A 20238-nucleotide genomic window follows, 5' to 3' on the forward strand; every position below is an offset into this window, starting at 1 on the left:
TGCCAAGTGGGTTGTTTTCTTTGAATTCAAAGCCATATTGTCCTCTCGGATCAACTTCTACCAATAACACAGATGTTGAATTCCAATTCCACCCTAATTCTGTTAGTTTGACCTTCACCTTCACCTACAACTATTTCTATGAGGATTATTGCTCTGTGCAACTTAAAAAACACAGTTGCCTCACTACCAGACATAAGAAAATTTGCCCAAGTGCTGAGAAACGCCAATAAGCAAAACAAAAACTTGGATTCTTTCACTGCACCTCTGTCCGATCCTGGCTGCAGCAAAACTAATCCCTCTGTGCAGATAAGATCATAAATAATCTGGATCAATCTCCAATAACAGAGAAAACTAAATTCCACAACACCAAATTACAGATATATGTCTATCTGTATGTATGTCTTCAGCAAATTTTGGATGGTCGGTCAAGAAACTTGGTTTGCCTGTGGGCCAAGAGCATTAATGCATTGAAGTGGCTGAGATCATTTACAGTTCTATAATATCATCATCCTCAATATAGGACATCACATGGCCATGACCAACTATATTGATTGCAAAAGCTGTCAGAGAAGGAAAACCTTTTAAGCAAGTTAAGGCATCATGCATGTGGAGCCATTAATAGCAGTTGGACCTTTTACAACTCAAAAGATTATCAATTTTATTGCTGTGGGGAGATGGAGACTGTGACAACAAGTGTAAACAAGAAGGCTAATTATTCCTCCTCCTCCAGCAATTATGGCGCCATAAAATATAATTTTTTTTGGGTCACAGGAACTCCCCGTCTTCTCTCTGTGTGAAAATCTTGTTGGATTCCCTTGCTTTGCTTTATGATTCATTCCTTTCGTATCGGGAATTCCACAAGCCCTTAGTGAAAAGGTCCCTGGGCGCTGCTACTGTCTCATTGGCATGACAGGGAGAAAGTGAGAAATTTCAAAGTTGGGTAGGTATGGTCAGCTGGGGCATAAAGGAGGAACTTGGAAAATTATTGGAAAATTATTCTCTGTGGGACTTTAAAGAAATTGGTTCGCAACTGCTGCCAAATAAGATTAGGGTAACAACTAATAATCAGGCGATTATATGGTATAGTGGTTAGGATTGATGTCACTATTTAAATTATAATAAATAGAATAAAATGCAAATGGAAGTGGAAACAAAATTGAAACAATAAAAAGCGCACTGATGGCTAAAAACAAGCATTATAATGGAGAGATAGGCTAAAAACAAAGAGAAAGAAGATACAGTGTCTTTTTTCATTGAACAACAAAACTCTGAAGACATATACAAAATTTTTCATATTTACAACTGTTAAGATGCATGTTACAAAACTGAGGCTTAATAGAACTGTCAACATGCATATTACAAAACTTAAGCTTAACAAAGTAATTGAAGATATCAAATCTTCTTGATATCGAGAATGATATTGTCCATCGAAATTGTGAAGGTTCCCTTGAGTGAAAATGCACGTAACATGAAAACAGTTGTAGAGATGTTTTGTTTATATTATGCAAAGGATATTTGCAGAAGACTTGGAAAGAAGATTTGAAGGTGGTCTTTTGAAAGGATGCTTAAGGATGCAATCTAGCTTGCCATCTGCATCTTTTATTGTACATTGTAGATTGTGTTCATAAGACAATAGCTTTTTGTCACCACAGTTTGTGCAATAAAGCAAGTTATCAACTGGACAGTCCTCCGTTGTTCTAATTAGCTGTTTACACTCGCCGCTGAATGGCTTGTATGGCAGGCAAAACAGATAACTATTTTGAGAATTCCAATAATCTGCAGTAGTTCAATTGGGAATACAAATATTTTTGTTAGGTTTATAGTAGATGAATAATGTAAGGAAAAGAAAAAACAGTAGGAGAAAAAGCGAATAATTCAAGAAGAAATAAAGAAATGCTTATAAAAAGTTCAAATGCAACTGAAAACTTTGTTGAACATTTGTTTTTGGTAGAGTCTATAAATAAGAAGTAGTTGAAATGCAATTGAAAACTTGCCTAGAGCTTTGTTTTGGCAAGAGTCTATAGATAAGATTTTGTCAATTCATCATTAAGTGGCTTAAGTGGCTTAAAAAACCCTGACAAACATGTATGTATGGTATGCGATTCTCTTGGTTCGAAGTCTCTTGGTCCACTTCGAACCAGAGTCTATAGATAAGATTTTGTCAATTCATCATTAAGTGGCTTATGTGGCTTAAAAAACCCTGATAAACATGTATGTATGGTATGCGATTCTCTTGGTTCGAAGTCTCTTGGTCCACTTCGAACCATGTATGTATGGTATGCGATTCTCTTGGTTCGAAGTCTCTTGGTTCGAAGTGTATGGTATGCGATTCTCTTGGTTAGACTCTTGGTCCACTTCGAACCGTGTTTTTGAAAAGAAGCAAGACTGTCTTTCCCCTTACTATATCTTATTGCAGTTCAACACATTTTTGTTTGTGCTGTTTGGTCAAATACACTTAATACACCTGAAAAAAATTCAAGTGAAAATTTTGAGTAGCTGTAACAAAAAAAACATCAAGTGAAAATTTTGAGTAGCTGTAACAAAAAAAACATCAAAACATAAATTCTTTTAGCAAGAAAAAGCAAAAATGGACACCATAAAAGCAAAGCATAATAAAACAGAAAATCTGACACGAAAATGTGGCAAAGTCACTGTTTGTTTCACCGTCTTTGACATATATTTCAAATTCGACAATTGTTTTGCTGGCATCCTATGACAAGTGTTGTGAAGCTTCCAACTGAATAATCTATATTTGCTTCTAAAAGCATAGCAATCGTAGTGTCTAGAGTAAGCCGACGTTCAGAACAAAGCATGGGTATTGTCTCAACGACAGATGTTGAAGTCAACGAGATGCAGTGGCTAGCATCACCTTTTTTATATTTGCTTCTCTCAACGAGACGCAGTGCCTCTTTCATATTTGCTTTTCTCAGTGACGTTGAATCTTGTTATGCGAACACTTTTGCCGGCAGAGAAGAACACTTTTGCCGGCAGAGGCTAGCATCACCTCTTTCATATTTGCTTTTCTCAGTGACGTTGAATCTTGTTATGCGAACACTTTTGCCGGCAGAGAAGAACACTTTTGCCGGCAGAGAAATACGAGGCAAATTGAGAGATTAGTTTATCACTTATGTTGATGGTTATTGTAAGCTGTCCATGCACATCAACAAGGTCGGCGTGTACAACTTGTGCCTTCGGTGGTGAGGAGGGTACTGGAGTAGAAGCAGGACCATATAACACTAACACATCACCTTCAAAAATAGTTTTTAAGTTGTGCCTTCGGTGGTGAGGAGGGTACTGGAGTAGAAGCAGGACCATATAACACTAACACATCACCTTCAAAAATAGTTGTTAAACTTCCCATGCAAATGTCCATTATGGACGATGCTACTATTTCTCGCTTTGTTGTTTTTTCTTTTGCTTGCTTGCTATTTTAGAAAGAGTAAAATGACAAAAGAAAAAGCGAAATTGATTAGTGTATAAATACAAAGACTAAAAACACTAAAATGGCAAAAGAAAATGTAAAAATTAATTAATGTATAAATGCAAAGACTGGTTGGTTTGTTCTTGATTGTGAAAGGAAAAAGAGTGAACCGTTTGTCCAAATGGCTAGATTCATTTCTGCTTGTTGCACTATCTGCTTTATGACTATTCGTTTCTGCTTGTTGCACTATCTGCTTAATGACTCTATCTGCTTTATGACTATTCGTTTCTGCTTGTTGCACCATCTGCTTAATGACTCTATTCATTTGTGCAACAACTTGTTGCACTATCTGCTTTACAAGTTGACATTTTTTCTATTGGTACATGTATGAAAACACAACAAGGAAACAAATATATTGTAAATCAGTTATTGAAAACATTTCACAAGAGTTAGATGTTTGAAACACTAGTTGTGTAACTTAAACATATTTCAGTTTTGACACAGCAAATTTCCTAATGAAAATAGAAAGCTATGAAATCAGAAGACAAAGAACAAATTAGATGCACTGACGATTCTAAGGCAAGGCACATTATTGTACCTGGATTGTTGCAAACGAGGGATGCACACAAATTTAGCTTTTGTTGTGATCAGAAATGCAACAAAGCATATACCATGTTTTGATTATAGTTGTAGCAAAGCATAAATTATGCTACAATCATGCATTTGCAAGATTGATTTCACATTGCTCAATAGGAAAATTTGTCTAGATATGATTTATCGTTGTTTTTGATCGTGGACATAACTTGTTATTTCTTGCAAGTTCCTAGTTTTCATATATTATGTAAGAGCTCAACTGCGAGCTGTTTTTAATTGAATATCAATGTTAAAATCACCGTTGATTAAGAAGACACAATTAACATATGTAGTTTGTGAGTTGTTTCTAATTGAATATCAATGTTAAAATCACTACTGATTAAGAAGACACAATTAACATATGTGGTTTGTGATTTTTCTTTTGTAATCATTTCTATTATTATAGACACTTGTTCAAATGGCGCTTCATAAATGTTGATTAAGCAAATTGGTTGTTGGAAGTAGATGTCAATTAGTGTGAGTTCAATTTTGTTGTTACAAAATGTTTTTGTTGCTTTGATCAATATCTTCTTCTCTACACAAGTAAGGATGCCATGCATGTAATTTGCTATGGCAAAGTTGAATGGTAGGAATTGTTTGTTTTTGGGTGGAATGTACAAGTGTGTTTCTTGAAAACATAGAATCATATTGTCCAATAAGTCTGTGTCATGGACGATGTCACTAAGATGTGCATGTAGACTACATGTATTTAAAGTTGCAATTGATAAAACATTTGGGTTGCTAGGCTTTTTTTTTTTTGGTAAATTCCAGTTTCCATGAAGCAATTGTTTCTAGTCGTTTCATTTCATCTAATATCTTGTTCTGTACATGAAATTTTTGGGGTGTTAGTTTGTTAATCAAGTATAATGAGTCAATGGTTTTAACACGTGATAGTGCAGTATAGACTAGCCCATGTTTGGTGACACCAGTTGGGTCAAATGCAAGTTGATCCAATGTTAGTCCTTGTGTTCGGTGTATTGTTCGTGCACAAGCTAATTGTATTGGGAATTGTTTTCACAAGCTAATTGTATTGGGAATTATTTTCGTATTGTGATTTGCGATTTGTTGTGAGACATTGCTAATGCTTTTGCAATTCGAAAAATTGGTGTCCAAGTTGACAATATATTTATCTCATATAGCTCCTTGTATTGGGAATTGTTTATATTATCTCATATAGCTCCTTGTATTGGGAATTGTTTTCGTATTGTGATTTGCGATTTGTTGTGAGACATTGCTAATGCTTTTGCAATTCGAAAAATTGGTGTCCAAGTTGACAAGATATTTATCTCATATAGCTCCTTGAATTTGTTTCTTTGATGCTTTCCAATGTTTACATCTAGAAATTCTATCCAAACAATGTCAGTTCCATTGTTATTGAATGAATAACCTTTGAAAATGCCTTCAACACCGTTGACTAATACATCAATTGCTATTGTAGTTTCCTACATATAACTCAACTAACATGTTTTTTATTTTTTATTTTTTTATTTTTTTTATTTTTTATTTTTTATTTTTTATTCTTCGACTATTATTGTTGATGAAAATGCTATTATCTTTTCAAAAGCAAAATAATTTGATCCAACAATTTCATGCGCATTAATAACATTCAATGTTATTTGTTGTCCATGTGTTAGTGATTTTTTTTTTTGTATTATGATTATGAACATCCTTGTTTCAGTACAAAACGTACAAAATGTAATGGAAAGTGGATTTAAAGGTTGCAACTTATGACAATTGTCATTAATGTATGCAATATTTTTATCAGTTTGCGTGTTTAATCTCATCCTATTTAAGACATTGATGAAGATTGGGCCTTTTTGACGCGTTGATGTATATAGTTGATAAAATTTTATTTTCTCTATCCAAAAGCCATATGGAATTATGTTTTTGTTGATTCTTGGGTTTTCAAATATAAGAGAGTCTCTTCAGGGCTTACTTGGTAGAGATCACCAGAGAATATCATGTCAACATTAGCAAAATATGAAGTTGGTGTATGCAAGATTTGGCGGAGTCACTTATCAATCTGATAAAGCGTTGTTGCACCAACAAGTGATGCCTCATATATAAGATCAATCCGATAAAGCGTTGTTACACCAACAAGTGATGCCTCATATATAAGAACTACACGAAGTTGTTCAAAGTGCTTTGATAATGTATCTAACTTTTCATTGTTTAGTGAAGAACAATCATTGTTGTTAAAGGGTAAATAGAATGCATAATGCAATGTGACATCGCCTGCATTGAATGCAACTTTTCCTGTATGCGTTGTGATTATTCCTTTTAGCTGTGATGGATTATAAGCCAATGTGCCATTATGTATGCGTACTAAGGACTGGAAAATTGCTAGTGCTGTAAATGTTTTTCCTCTTCTTGCACCTCTTATCAAGAACAAATGAATTGGTTCATCTGGCCTATAGAGTTTTCTTGCTATCACGTCAACTACTAATTTTGCTTGTTTTGGGTTTAATTGTCACATTAACTTATAATACTCTATGTCTTCTAGTATATTTGGTTGTTTGACAATTTCATATGGCCTTGTAGATAGTAGAGTCAAGTTCTTTGTATGTTGAAAATGTTGCAAATCACTTTGGAAATCATAGGTTTCGTATTTTTCATTGATGGATTTATCAAATCTTGTATTCTCTGTTTCATTTGGTTTTAGACTATCTATGTCAAATAATTGTTCAGTTTGTATTTCTATTGCATTGATTGCATCATCTATGTCACCCCATGTAGGTCTTGTAACAAATCTAATTTTTTGTTCATTTTTCCTAATTGTTTTTTCCAATGCAACATATGCAGATTGCCAACTTGGGTGATGTTGCTTGATCGTAGTCCCATTGACCCGATACGAATAGTATAACATTAATTGGATAGTATAACATTAATTATTCTCTACAAAAAATTTCAATGTCTTTGTATTTGTTATATCTCACGCACCTAATGACATATGGCTTATTTGCTTGTTTGCGTTTTTGTCCTTTGTTTATATAACTAGATGCAAATTTTGCTAAACATATAGCATTAATAGCTATAGGTCGTAGAATATAATAGTCAATAATTTATGGTTACATTATGTCTTCATAGTCATCTCGTTCCCTTTGCAAGTCTTTTTTCCCTTTCAAAACAAATGCACTTTCCTCTATGGGATATATGTTAATGAAAATACATTTTAGTGAACTATAGTTTAATGGAAGCAATAACACTTTCCTCTATGGGATATGTGTTAATGAAAATACATTTTCGTGAACTATAGTTTTAATGGAAGCAATGGGATATGTGTTAATGAAAATACATTTTCGTGAACTATAGTTTAATGGAAGCAATAGCACAATGTGCAGTGCTTCTTGTGCAAACATTTGTTGCATGTTTACTAAAACTTTTCCAAAACAGTTAATAGTATTCATGATATCATATTTTGTTTTAAGGTGATTTTCACGTATGTTCTTGAATGTTGATGTAAGTGTTTTATCTTCTTTTGTCATATAGGAACTAGTACATCACGACGACATATGAATCAAGTACAAAGTGGAGTCAATGTTTGCAATCCAAATTGTTGGGATGTGTTGAGCAAAGCTATTTGTCAAAGTGTCAACCATCTTTTTTTGTAGCAGTGAAGTGCGATTTAGTGTACACTATCAGGTTGTGTTGAGCAAAGCTATTTGTCCAAGTGTTCGCTGGCTTTCTTTGTAGCAGTAAAGTTGGGCGATTTAGTGTACACTGGACAACATGTATGTATTCATCATTTGTTAATTCAATGCTATGGAAGAAGCTATCAAATGTATCATTTTCTGTTAGTTTGACAACGAATTAGGTAAAATTGTAAATAGACGGTTGTATACCGAATAGTTAGTTATATAACAGTAGTTGGTGACATAAAACTATCGAATGCTCATGAAATGTAAGACGGAGAATCATTGTTTAATAAAGTCCGATCCAAATTCAGTTTCGTATCTCTTGGTCATTCTGTTGTGTTTTCTTCTCCTATTTTTCCTGTTGTTCTTTCTACAATTGGTATCAGAGCTATGAGGTTGCTGTGGGAGGTCTTGAAGAGCGCTAATCCAGAGGAGGCGGTTTGAACGTAGTGTGCGGGTGACTCTGGAGAGGTGGAGACCCCTGCGTGTCGGTGCAGAGGAGGCCGGTTTGAACGTAGTGTGCGGGTGACTCTGGAGAGGTGGAGACCCCTGCGTGTCGGTGCAGAGGAGGCCGGTTTGAACGTAGTGTGCGGGTGACTCTGGAGAGGTGGAGACCCCTGCGTATCGGTGCAGAGGAGGCCGGTGCATCGTTGTGGATAACTGTCTACCTTTATGATGCAGAGGTGAAAGACATAAACGTTCGATATCGCTGTTTTGTCCCAGAACTTTGTAAGCATGGAGCGGAATTCTCTGCGTGAAGGGTTGATGCAGAGGTGAAAGACCTCGCACTGGTGGAAAAAAAAATAAAGTTGATATTGTGGAAGATTTCTCTGCGTGAAGGATCGTTTCATGTGTTGCCTGAACCAGTTCTGCGTGTTGCCTGAACCAGCGCTAGACCTGCGTGTATTTGCTATCTGAGTGGTGAGTGTTCGTTGGTCGAGGAGGAGGCGTGTTTGCTGCCAGATTTGCGCATACAAGAGTGACTTGCCTGTGTGCAAAGCCAGAGCCACGTGAAGAGGAACCCCATCAAGCTGCTGTTGCCTGTTGAACCCGGGTATTTATTAAAATTTCCAGAACGTTTTTTATTTTCAGCAGAACTTTTGTTTTGAAACAAAACAACAGATTGAAATATTGAAATCAAGTCAAGTTTTTTAAAAAAAGTGGTGGTTTTTTATACAAATTGGAGGAAAAGAAAGGATTCAGGAAGGGTTTCATTGTTTGTTTAAATCACCAGAGGTTAAGATTATTTTTTTTTTAAAGCAAAAACCCTAGAAAGACTGAAACTCTAGGAAGGAGGAAAATGGCCAAGATGTCAAATGCAAGATTCGAGGTGGAGAAATTCACCGGAAAGAGCAATTTTTCTCTTTGGAAATTGAAGGTTAAGGATCTGCTTGTGCAACAAGGGTTGCACAAGGCATTGGATGGGGTAACTAAGAAACCTACAACCATGACTACTTCAGACTGGGAGGACTTGGATGCCCGAGCTCTCAGTACCATCCGGTTATGCCTAGGGGATGAAGTTCTCTTCAACATTGTTGAAGAGACTACGACGTCAGGATTGTGGGAAAAACTTGAAAAACTCTATATGACAAAATCGTTAACCAACATAATTTATCTGAAACGACAGTTATACAGTCTTCGAATGAAAGAAGGTTCAAACGTTGCAGAACATTTGAATGTTTTTAATACACTAATTTGTCAATTAACAGATATGGAAGTCAAGATACAAGAAGAAGATAAAGCCATAACCTTGTTGTGTTCTCTGCCTGAATCATGGGATCACTTCGTAACTTCAATCAGTTTCAGCTCTGTTGATTCTTTGAAGTTTGAATCAGTCGTGGGAGCTCTTCTGTCTGAAGAAGTACGAAGGAAATCTAGCACTGAAACAGCTGCATCAGAAGCCATGGTCGCTAGAGGACGCTCAAAGGAAAGAGGAGAAAAACCAAGGGGGTCTTCCAGGTCGAAATCGAAGGGCAAGAAGTGTAAGGCAAAATGTTGGAACTGCGGTAAAGTTGGACACTTGAAGAAGGACTGTTGGAAACGGAAGGAATCCGAAAACCCGAAGAACGAAGCGAATCAGGCTGATTCAGGTATGGTAGACGAAGTTTTATCTGCTGAAGAATTGTGTATGATAGATGAAACTTCACCTGAATGTAATGTCTCTCAGAGTTTTGATAGCTGGCTGTTAGACTCTGGTGCTTTGCATCACATGTGCCCACATAGAAATTGGTTTACTTCGTATGAAAATGTAAACGGTAGTTCTGTGTTTATGGGTAACAATATGTCATGTCAGACTGTTGGGATGGGAGATATCAGGATTAAGATGTATGATAACACAGTTAGGACATTAACTAGTGTTAGACATGTACCTGATTTGAAGAAAAATTTAATCTCTTTGGGAGTGTTGGATTCAGATGGTTATAAGTTTACAGGTCAGATGGTGTCTTGAAAGTTTTCAAAGGTGCCCTGGTTATGAAGGCAGAAAAGGTCGGAAATCTTTACAGGTTAAAAGGAAGTACTCAGGTCGGTGAAGCAACGGTTGCGTCAGAAAAGGAAGAAGCAGGTACTCGTCTATGGCATCAGCGTTTGGGTCATATGAGCGAGAAAGGTCTTCACATACTGATGAAACGTAAATCTCTTCCCGGTCTGAAATCCTTGAGTTTAGATTTCTGTAAACATTGTGTGTATGGAAAACAATGTAAACAGAGATTTAAAGTTGGCAATCATAATAGTAAAGATGTTTTAGACTACATTCATTCTGATCTGTGGGGGCCTTCCCCTGTTGTGTCATATGGAGGTGCATTGTATTTTTTAACGTTCATTGATGATTACTCTCGTAGAGTTTGGGTCTATATGCTAAAAAGGAAAGCTGATGTATTAAATGTCTTTAAACAATTTAAAGTAATGGTAGAGAAAAGAACAGGCAAATCTATTAAATGTCTAAGAACTGACAATGGTGGTGAGTTCACTTCTGTTGAATTTGAACAATACTGTAAGGATGAGGGCATTGTTAGACACAAAACTGCTGTTTATACTCCTCAACAAAATGGTGTTGCTGAGCGTATGAATTGGACTCTTATGGAAAGAGCCAGAAGCATGATCAACAATGCTAACTTGCAAAAGGAGTTGTGGGCAGAAGCAGTATCTACTGCTTGTTATTTAGTTAACAGGTCACCTTCAGTAGCAATTGATTGTAAAATTCCTGAAGAAGTTTGGACAGGTCAGTCTTGTGACTGTTCTCATTTGAGGATATTTGGCTGTGATGCTTATTCTCTTATTCCGAAAAATCAGCGTTCAAAATTAGATCCAAAGTCGAAATGTTATGTCTTTGTTGGGTATGACTATGCAGTGAAAGGATATAGGTTGTGGGATCCTACATTGCAGAAGATAGTCATCAGTAGAGATGTAACATTTGATGAATCCTCTTTGTTAAAATCAAATGTTGAAAGAATTGAACAGGAACAGGTATCGCCGAGTCAACAAGTTTAGTTGGAGGCTAGATCTTTCGGTGACAGTCGAAAGGAAGGAGGGACTTCTGGAGACAAAGGTGTTGAAGACACAAAGGAAGCCGTTGAAGCTTCTGAACCAGTGCAAGTTTCTGAACCAGTTCAACAACTAGTTGCTCTGAGAAGGTCTACAAGGGAAAGGAAAACTCCCGAAAGGTATGAAGATTCTGCTTCATCTGTTGCTTTGGTTACTGAAGATGGGGAACCTTCTTGTTATCAGGAAGCAGTAGATGATACAGATAGCGAGAAATGGAAAATGGCTATGGAAGAAGAAATGGACTCCTTAGCCAAAAACAATACCTGGGATCTTGTAGAGCTTCCTGAAGGGAGAAGTGTTGTTGGACGTAAATGGGTCTTCAAGCTGAAACGGAAAGTTGATGGTAGTATTGAAAGGTATAAGGCGCGACTGGTAGCAAAAGGGTATTCTCAGGTTGAAGGTATAGACTTTCATGAGATTTTTTCTCCAGTTGTAAAACTTGTCTCTATACGTTCTGTGTTGGCACTAACTGTGTTGCTTAATCTTGAGTTAGAACAGTTAGATGTTAAAACAGCTTTTCTACATGGTGATTTGAACGAAGAGATATATATGGAACAACCAGAAGGTTTTGTACAAGGTCGCAGCAGAAGATTAGTTTGCAAGCTCAGGAAGTCATTGTATGGTCTGAGGCAGTCTCCCAGACAATGGTACAAGAAGTTTGATTCCTTCATGGTGAGCCAGAACTTTATAAGAAGTGAGTATGATCATTGTGTGTACTTCAAAAGTTTCAATGGCATATTCATTATCTTAGCTTTGTATGTTGACGATATGCTTATTGCAAGCAAAAGCATGGAAGAGATCAACAGGTTAAAGGCTCAACTCTCTAGGACATTTGATATGAAGGATCTTGGAGCAACAAAACATATCTTGGGCATGGAGATACACAGAGACAGGAAAAATGGTAAGCTTTGGTTGTCACAGCAGAAGTATGTGGAGAAGGTACTTGAAAAGTTCTCTATGAATAATGTGAAACCTGTTAATGTTCCTTTAGCTTCCCATTTTAAGCTTTCTTCGGTTTTGAGTCCTAGAGCTGATAAAGAAAAGCAGTATACGTCTCATGTACCATATGCAAACGCTGTAGGAAACTTAATGTATGCGATGGTATCTACAAGACCTGACATTTCACATGTAGTTGGAGTTGTTAGCAGGTTCATGGCAAATCCAGGTAAAGAACATTGGCAAGCAGTGAAATGGGTGCTTCGATATCTAAGAGGCACAAGTGCTTAATGGTAGTGAAGGATTAGTTTGCGGATATGTAGATGCTGACTATGCAGGTGATTTGGACAAAAGAAGATCTACTACAGGTTATGTCTTTACTCTTGCAGGTGGAGCAATTAGTTGGATGTTAAAGCTTCAAGAAACAGTTGCGTTGTCCACTACCGAAGCTGAATATATAGCTGCTTCAGATGCCAGTAAAGAAGCAATTTGGTTAAAGGGTCTGCTCGATGAGATTGGAAGGATGCAAAAAAAAGTGAATGTACTTTGTGACAGTCAAAGCGCTATTCACTTGGCTACAAACCCTGCCTATCATAGCAGAACCAAGCACATTGATGTAAGGTATCATTTTCTGAGACATGTGATCGATGGCGGAAAAGTAGCTCTTAAAAAGGTCCATACACGAGAGAATTGTGCAGACATATTCACAAAGCCAGTTACAGTAGAGAAGCTGCGGTGGTGTTTAGCTTCTCTTGGCTTGCATGAAAGATGATGAATGGGAAAATTGTTGTCAAGGTGGAGTTTGTTAGTTTGACAACGAATTAGGTAAAATTGTAAATAGACGGTTGTATACCGAATAGTTAGTTATATAACAGTAGTTGGTGACATAAAACTATCGAATGCTCATGAAATGTAAGACGGAGAATCATTGTTTAATAAAGTCCGATCCAAATTCAGTTTCGTATCTCTTGGTCATTCTGTTGTGTTTTCTTCTCCTATTTTTCCTGCTGTTCTTTCTACATTTTCATCATAATTGACATCGTTTATTGTGTCAAATATTAGCTTTGGATTTGTTTTCGTTTTAACGATATCAAATTCAAGAGGTTCAAGTATTTTTGTTGTTTTCATTGGAGGTATTGGGAAATTAAATCTGTAATTAGAATTTTTATGTTCCCTACAGGTTTTTGTGTGACAATGATGTTGGTTGGTTCTAAGGTCTTTTTTTAGAACCGATGAATTCGTGGACAAGTATTTATGAACAAAATTTTCAACATTAATGTTTGTCTTTACCATAGATTGGTGTAGATTCTATCCATAATAAGCTAATAAGCCATGTTCATGCTTACTTCTTTTGTTTTAAAATTCCGTGATGTAGAAGTAGTCATCAATTTCTCCATAATACTTATAATCGTGAGCTATTAATTGACACAAAGAATCCATCCTAGATCTATAATAACATGCACAAGTTACATGGTCATTTCTTATTAACGAGTGTTGCTCATTTTCTTCTAATTCATTTTTGTTTGGTCTTGTAGTGTTTTTCCTTATATGTTTTAATGCATTCATCAAAGGCTCCCAAAGATGCTCTATGCTACTAAAGGACACGAAGAAAGTAGGTGGACCTAGTTGTCGAATCATTGCATATAGTTTTTTATGTATTTTTTGATGGTAGTCTGGTGAAGTGCGAATTTTTTTTAAGTCCATGTACCCAATGTCAGATTTCAAAATGAAATCCAAATTTGGTTTGGATTTGACATCTTTTGCAAGTAGTTTTCTTCCTTTCAACTGACCTTTTCTAATTCTAATCCACATAACATTCAATACTTGGTTTATGATAATGCGAATTGCTTTATAAAATAGGTTAGTTTTATGGTAAGAAAAGTCATGATTTTTATGCAGGACTTCCCATTATAGATTTTTTGATATGTAAAGTTTTTCAACAGATCACTTGGGTGTTTGTTTCCATAGAATAATGATGAAAACTCATTTCTTCGAGTATTTATCTTGGAAAATTCCTAATGGCACATAGCCTGCAACAGGTGCAATATTAATTTGCCTATTTACAAGGTCATGGATAGTATGTGGATCAGTGAAACCATGAACCAATGTTTTTGTGATCGGTTCATCAATATCTTGATTATCATTTTCACTATTTTCAATATCAGATGTATTGTCATATGCTCCTTGGTTTTCTATGAACACTTGTTTCCAATTGTCGTCTATCTTGGCATTTTCTAACTTGTAAAGCGTTGTTTTGCATAATTGTTTTAATGCTTTCATGACTATGTGAACTCGAACCCGACCAAATGCATAGGCACTTTTGAATTTTAAATGCTTTTTTAGCACAACTGCCATTGTGTTAGTGTCTTTTATGTTTCGAGGCAACGCAAATTGAATTCTACATTTGTTAGTTGGGACATTGATGACTCCTCCAGTTAAACCTAGTTGTGGTTTTTTATGTCGATGGCTCATTTCGTTTATTTGCAAAAAGGGAAATCGTAATGCCACTAGTCTTTCTTCTAGTTCAGTAAGTTGACTAAGTGTTCTAGTGCCTTTATTTCTTCTTATTTTTGCAGGAACTGCATATTTAGGAATTGTGTCATCTGAAAATGTTTTTTTTGCAAAGCCTACAAATGAAGCAACTGTTATTTTTGACATTTTCAAAACTAGGTTTTTCAAATTCATGGAAACAAGCTAGTGGTTTGCTAATGTTCTTTGCATGTGTTTTTTGGTTCACTTGTTTCATCGGCAAAACATCTCTTCTAAAGAAAGTTCTTTGACATATTGAACAATGAAAGATAGGTGTATCATTTATTTGTGCTCGATATTTTTGTTCAGACATTGATAATTTTGTTGACTTGTTCCTTAATCTTTTTCTTGATCTTGACTGACACAAATCTTCTAGTACTACTTGTTGTTTCATTGTTGTTGTATTATATGCAAGCTTTATTTTATGTGTTTTCGAGTTTCTTCGAATAACGTCTTTAAGCAGATGCAAAGACAAGTTTTTCTTCTTGTTTAAGGAAGAAGATGGTTTGAATTTGCCTGCATTTAGTTGATCTATTGCTTCAGACTTGTTCGCAACACTGTTTTTCAAACACTGCATTGATTCAAAGATGACATTATCCTCAGTGTTAATGTCAATTGGAACATGAGATGTTTTTGTGCACTGATGCTCTAAATCTTCTAGCACTATGTGTTGTTTCATTGTTGTTGTGTTATAGGCAAGTTTGATTTTCTGTGTTTTCAACTTCCTTCGAATAATGTCTTTAACAAGATGCAAAGATAAACTTTTGTTGTACTTGTTTAAGCTACAAGATGCTTTGAATTGGGTTGCACCAAGATCAGCTATTGCTTCAGATGCTTTGAATTCGGTTGCACCAAGTTCACCTATTATTTGACTTTCAATTTTGCCTATTTGTTGTAAAGGTTCATAGTAGACATGACCTATACTTGTTTCAAATTGCAATATGTTCAAAGTTCTAAGTATTGTTTTTGAATTACATATTTTCCTGAATATGGACATTGTAACTGTAGACCAAATGACAAAATGTATGTTTAGCATTTTGCTTAACCAAGCAAAGACAAATAGATCACCTTCAATATTTCCTTTGTTATAGGGCAATGCTAATTGTTTTATGTATTCCTTCCAAGTAGTTATTGTTTTGTACTTTTCTATACAACTAAAGTATATATGCTCTGCTATGCATCTAATTGCAAATGGGTCATTTTGAACAACTGCATTGCAAAATGTTTGTGCAATGATAAGTCGAAGGCATGGCACACTATATTCATTATCTAAAAGATAACAATATGTTTCAAATGCAGTCTCAACATATATGCTATTGAACATGGGCACTCTACTGAGGTTGGTTATGACCCTAAATGTTCGATGTTCAAAGATGGATAAGTTAATTTTTTCATACACAGTGTTGGTTTGCTACTAGAAGTGGCAGAATCCATGATAGGGTCTTTTTTGCAAAGCAATGGCTCAAAGTGGCCATTTATAGGATCTTCATCATGAAATAGTATGTCATAAGTATTTGTTGCAATTGTTGAATTAAAGTGCAAATACATTTTCATTTTTGTTTTGGACCAAATTCTAATTGGAATTTTCAACCAATTTGATAACCAATGTATACAAAAAATGTCTCCCCATAGTCCTCGAGATTCTAGAGGTATATCAATTGAAGTTGATCTAGACATTTTTGCTAAATACAAATCGTGATCATTGATGTTGTGCATTTTTGTTAATGACTCTTCGTGGAGTTCATGTTGATAAGACATAATTGCTTCCTTATCTTTTTCTGCTAAACATTTTCTAAAATACTTCACTGTTCCTTTTCTTAATTCTATTGATGTATATGTACAATGTAGTAAAAGTTGTAAACTATCAAACAAACATTGTCCAATCACACATGAGAATATTTTCTAAGACAAATGCCAATTTATGTTTTTGAGATGATGTACACATGGCGATGTTTATTATGTCAATGTAATTGTAAATGGTGGCATGTATATTGTGTACCTATTAAATTGCAAGTGTCAATGTCTTCTAACCTGTTCCAACGAATCTTCAGCAAGTGTCTATTGAGTTGTTCTAGTAGAAAGACATGCAAAAACAAAAAATATGATTTATTAGTATATAAATCTAAGAATAAGATGCATGCTTGTTAAAAAAATGATGTTATTGCCATTTTTTTGCATATAAATTTGTATTAGAAATAGTTATTTAACACGTCTTAGTATACCATAACCAAAAAGAGGACAAAATCCTAGAAAATTAAACTAAATTTTGGAGGAGCGAAAAGATATACTGATGCGAAAGGGGGCTGAATTATGGAGGGGTGATCCAAATATACTGATGGGGAATTTTGAAGGCTACTGATTCATCATCCATAGAAACAATTGGCCAAGTTCAATTAAATTTCCATAGTGGAGGATAGTTGCGTCGCCATTTGGGCAAAACGTATTTGGAGATATTAAAATTGTGTTGTAGTTCAGACGTCTCTAGAGCAGAAGGCATGCCTCCTCCTACCAACTCGGAGTTTGTTGGCAAGCCATGTTTGTCAACAGTACAATGGCAAGAAGACCCGTCACTTCACACTCAATAACCGCTTGCAGAAAATGATCCTGTAAGAGCCATAACAATGGAAGGCTTCACGTGAATAGGCCCTAAGATCCCAGCCATTAACAACTCCCGTGACTAACCATTAACACTTTCATACTTTACCATATCTGCCACACTAGTGAGGTAGGACAACCAATACTTCCTATGATAATCATCTTAAAGAGAGCCACCATTCCTTTTGTCGATCAATTGCAGAAAATGATCTCGTAAGAGCCATAACAATGGAAGGCCTCACGTGAAGTAGCCCTAAGATCCAAGCCATTAACAACTCCCATGACTAACCATTAACACTTTCATACTTTACCATATCTGCCACACTAGTGAGGTAGGAAAACTAATACTTCTTATGATAATCATCTTAAAGAGAGCCACCATTCCTTTTGCCGATCAAATCCACGAGGTGATTGTCCAAGTGCACAGGTTGTAAGAGTATTGAAATACCCATAATATTGTGTTAATGTACATAGAGAGCCTCCATCATATAACAATGGAGGAAGCCCAGTGCTGGATAAATATAACTACGACAATTGGGTAAATACAAGTCCCTGTGTGAGCTTACAGCTAAATATACTTAGCTCATAGGTAAATGAAGCGTTGGAAAAATCAACTCTAACTCACCTCTTAACTGAAACTTAGGGAGTAACTAAAGAAAAACCAAAGAATGGGTCCTAACAACAAGGCCTAATTAGGTACCCATGTACAAACTCTCATAAGCGGAGATAGAAAAACTCGTAGGAAAAAACTCCTCCCCAAAAGAGAGGAAGATGCCAGTGCTCAAATTATCATGGAGTTGAAATTCTAGATCCCATAACGATCCATTGAATGAAAAGAACACAGGTCCACTCCAATCAAGAAGTACATAATGCTGAAGTACTAAAACTCTGAAGATGAGAGCCATGATACCTCAATGAGGTCGGTCGATCTCTGGGGTAGGATTGTTGCAGAGACACAAGGGTGGCAAACACTGTCAACTTCTCCCAAAAAACTTAAGAAAAAATAAGGGTCGGTAAAGAACCAGGACAAAGGCTTCAAACAAAAGCAACACCATCAACCAACAAACAAACAATGAGGCCTGTATGTATAGCAAATGTCGTACAAAAACACTCCTGAAGTTGTCTGAACACTGTCACCATCACATTGATCAAACACAAAAGATGACAATTGTCAACAAGGAAATGACAACAATATTTGTCAACATCTAACTGCCCCCCTAAAACACAACTGCGAAAGGCGTAAAAATCAACAATCTTCATGGTCAGCAAATTCCCCTCCTGGAGCACGATTAAGGGAACAATGGCAATCAACAATGAACCACTGATCTAACATGACACTATGAGGCAAGCATTGATTCAAATGACGCCATGACCATCCATCAATCCATCCATAGTCGATCCTGATGGTTGGCAGTGGTCTGCGATTCATTCTTTCACATCTCTTTTGTAACGATCTGAATGCGGGACTAGTAGTTGACCAAGAATGTTGGGGCCTGAATGATTTCCTTTGATGAGGATGTGAAGATGCCTTAGTCTTTATTTTTGCAGACTGAAAGTTGGGTGTCACAACATTTTCATCTTGAAGCACCTCACAGTTGGATGTAGCTGATGAGGTAGTAGCAGTATCATATCCCAGACCTGCTCTTGATGTCTGCACTACATGGTTAATAGGAGCAATAATTCCCTGTCCATTCTTCCCAAGTCCTCAGGTATATCCCATTTTACTCGGTAATAGAGATCTAATATAAATAGCATGGTTTTCAAAACCAGGGGTGACAAAGGCATGTGATGATTCATGATCATCGACATTAGGCCTCTGGCATTCAACATCATCAAGTGTGGAAGAAGGAGAGCTTGATAGCTCAACATCAAGTGTCTTCATCTCAAATTTCTGAAGAGGACTAACTTCCAATTCAAGTTCCTGCTTAGACTTTTGCAGTTGTTGAATAACCTCATCCTTCTCAATTAGCTGTTGAGATAAGGCATCATAATCTTGCCTCAAAAGTTGATATTGCTCCAACATTGTTTTTTTTAAACAATCAATCTCCCTAACATGTTGATTGTTTTTCTCTTTTAGCTACGTTTTCAAATTTGAGTCGGAAAGAGACTCATCTTCCTCCTGCAAGTCATCAAGGAGATCAATCTTCTCTTGACATTCATTTGCAAGCATTTGGAAGTATTTTCCCATGGTTGATTACAAATGGTCAACCTTTTGGTTTTTTTCAACTACTAATGTTTGCAACCTATTTTTAAGTGTTGCATTTTCTGCTTGCAAGATAACTATCACAAACTGCAATTGAAGAACCTCTTTACGAAGTTCATCTGCTGCTTTCTTCTCATGAAGCTCTTGCAATTTTTTACCCATCTTGAAAAGCCCAAGTTGGCAAATTAAAAATTGCTAAAAAAGAGGATTGATGATGACAACAATAGCTTGAAGCTTCTAATTACAAGGCAAATAAAAGAAATTCACCTAAATTTGGATGACTAGCCAACAAGAAGTTTTTTTATAACCACCAAATACATCAACCAAATAGGTATATGGTCATTTTCCAAAAAAAACCATCACAATTTGAAAATTTTAGGGATTAATATCTCTTTAAAACCTTTAGCCCAATTATTTTTTTGAAGAAACTTGAAAACCTTCAAAAGATTTTATTTTTAATCAAAATGTGACTTTTTCTTCCATTGAAAACTAATGATGCACATGGTTCTTCATAAAATAATCTAGTCGGGAAATTAAATAGTTCCTCTTTTAGGAGGTTCTTGTTTTACTTTTTAATAGGTTTTCTCTCCCCTTTTGAAATTAAAAAAAAACTTTAATTAAGTCCTTTTCTCCATTTTTAAATATACACCTTTCTCCATTTAGGATTTATAAGCCACACCGCTCACTTGGTCATTTGATCTTTATGTGAAAGAATTGTTAAATGCAAAACATAATTTGAAGGT

General features: G+C 35.9%; 1 protein-coding gene across 2 annotated transcripts in view; it reads left to right on the forward strand.

Annotated features, from left to right (window-relative positions):
• The window catches only part of LOC149258788 (uncharacterized), a 67361-nt gene extending 59520 nt beyond the window's left edge, over positions 1-7841 (forward strand). For both annotated transcript variants that reach the window (XR_016256957.1, XM_089416210.1), the window contains one exon: positions 7544-7841. The gene's annotated coding sequence lies outside the window, so the exon portion shown is untranslated. The remainder of the gene's footprint in view (positions 1-7543) is intronic.
• The last annotated feature ends 12397 nt before the right edge of the window (positions 7842-20238 follow it).

The sequence above is a fragment of the Pinus tabuliformis genome, chromosome 6 (genome assembly GCF_031772625.1).
Source record: "Pinus tabuliformis cultivar Carrire ecotype Pingquan chromosome 6, CPIR1, whole genome shotgun sequence".
In the NCBI taxonomy this organism is placed as follows: domain Eukaryota; kingdom Viridiplantae; phylum Streptophyta; class Pinopsida; order Pinales; family Pinaceae; genus Pinus; species Pinus tabuliformis.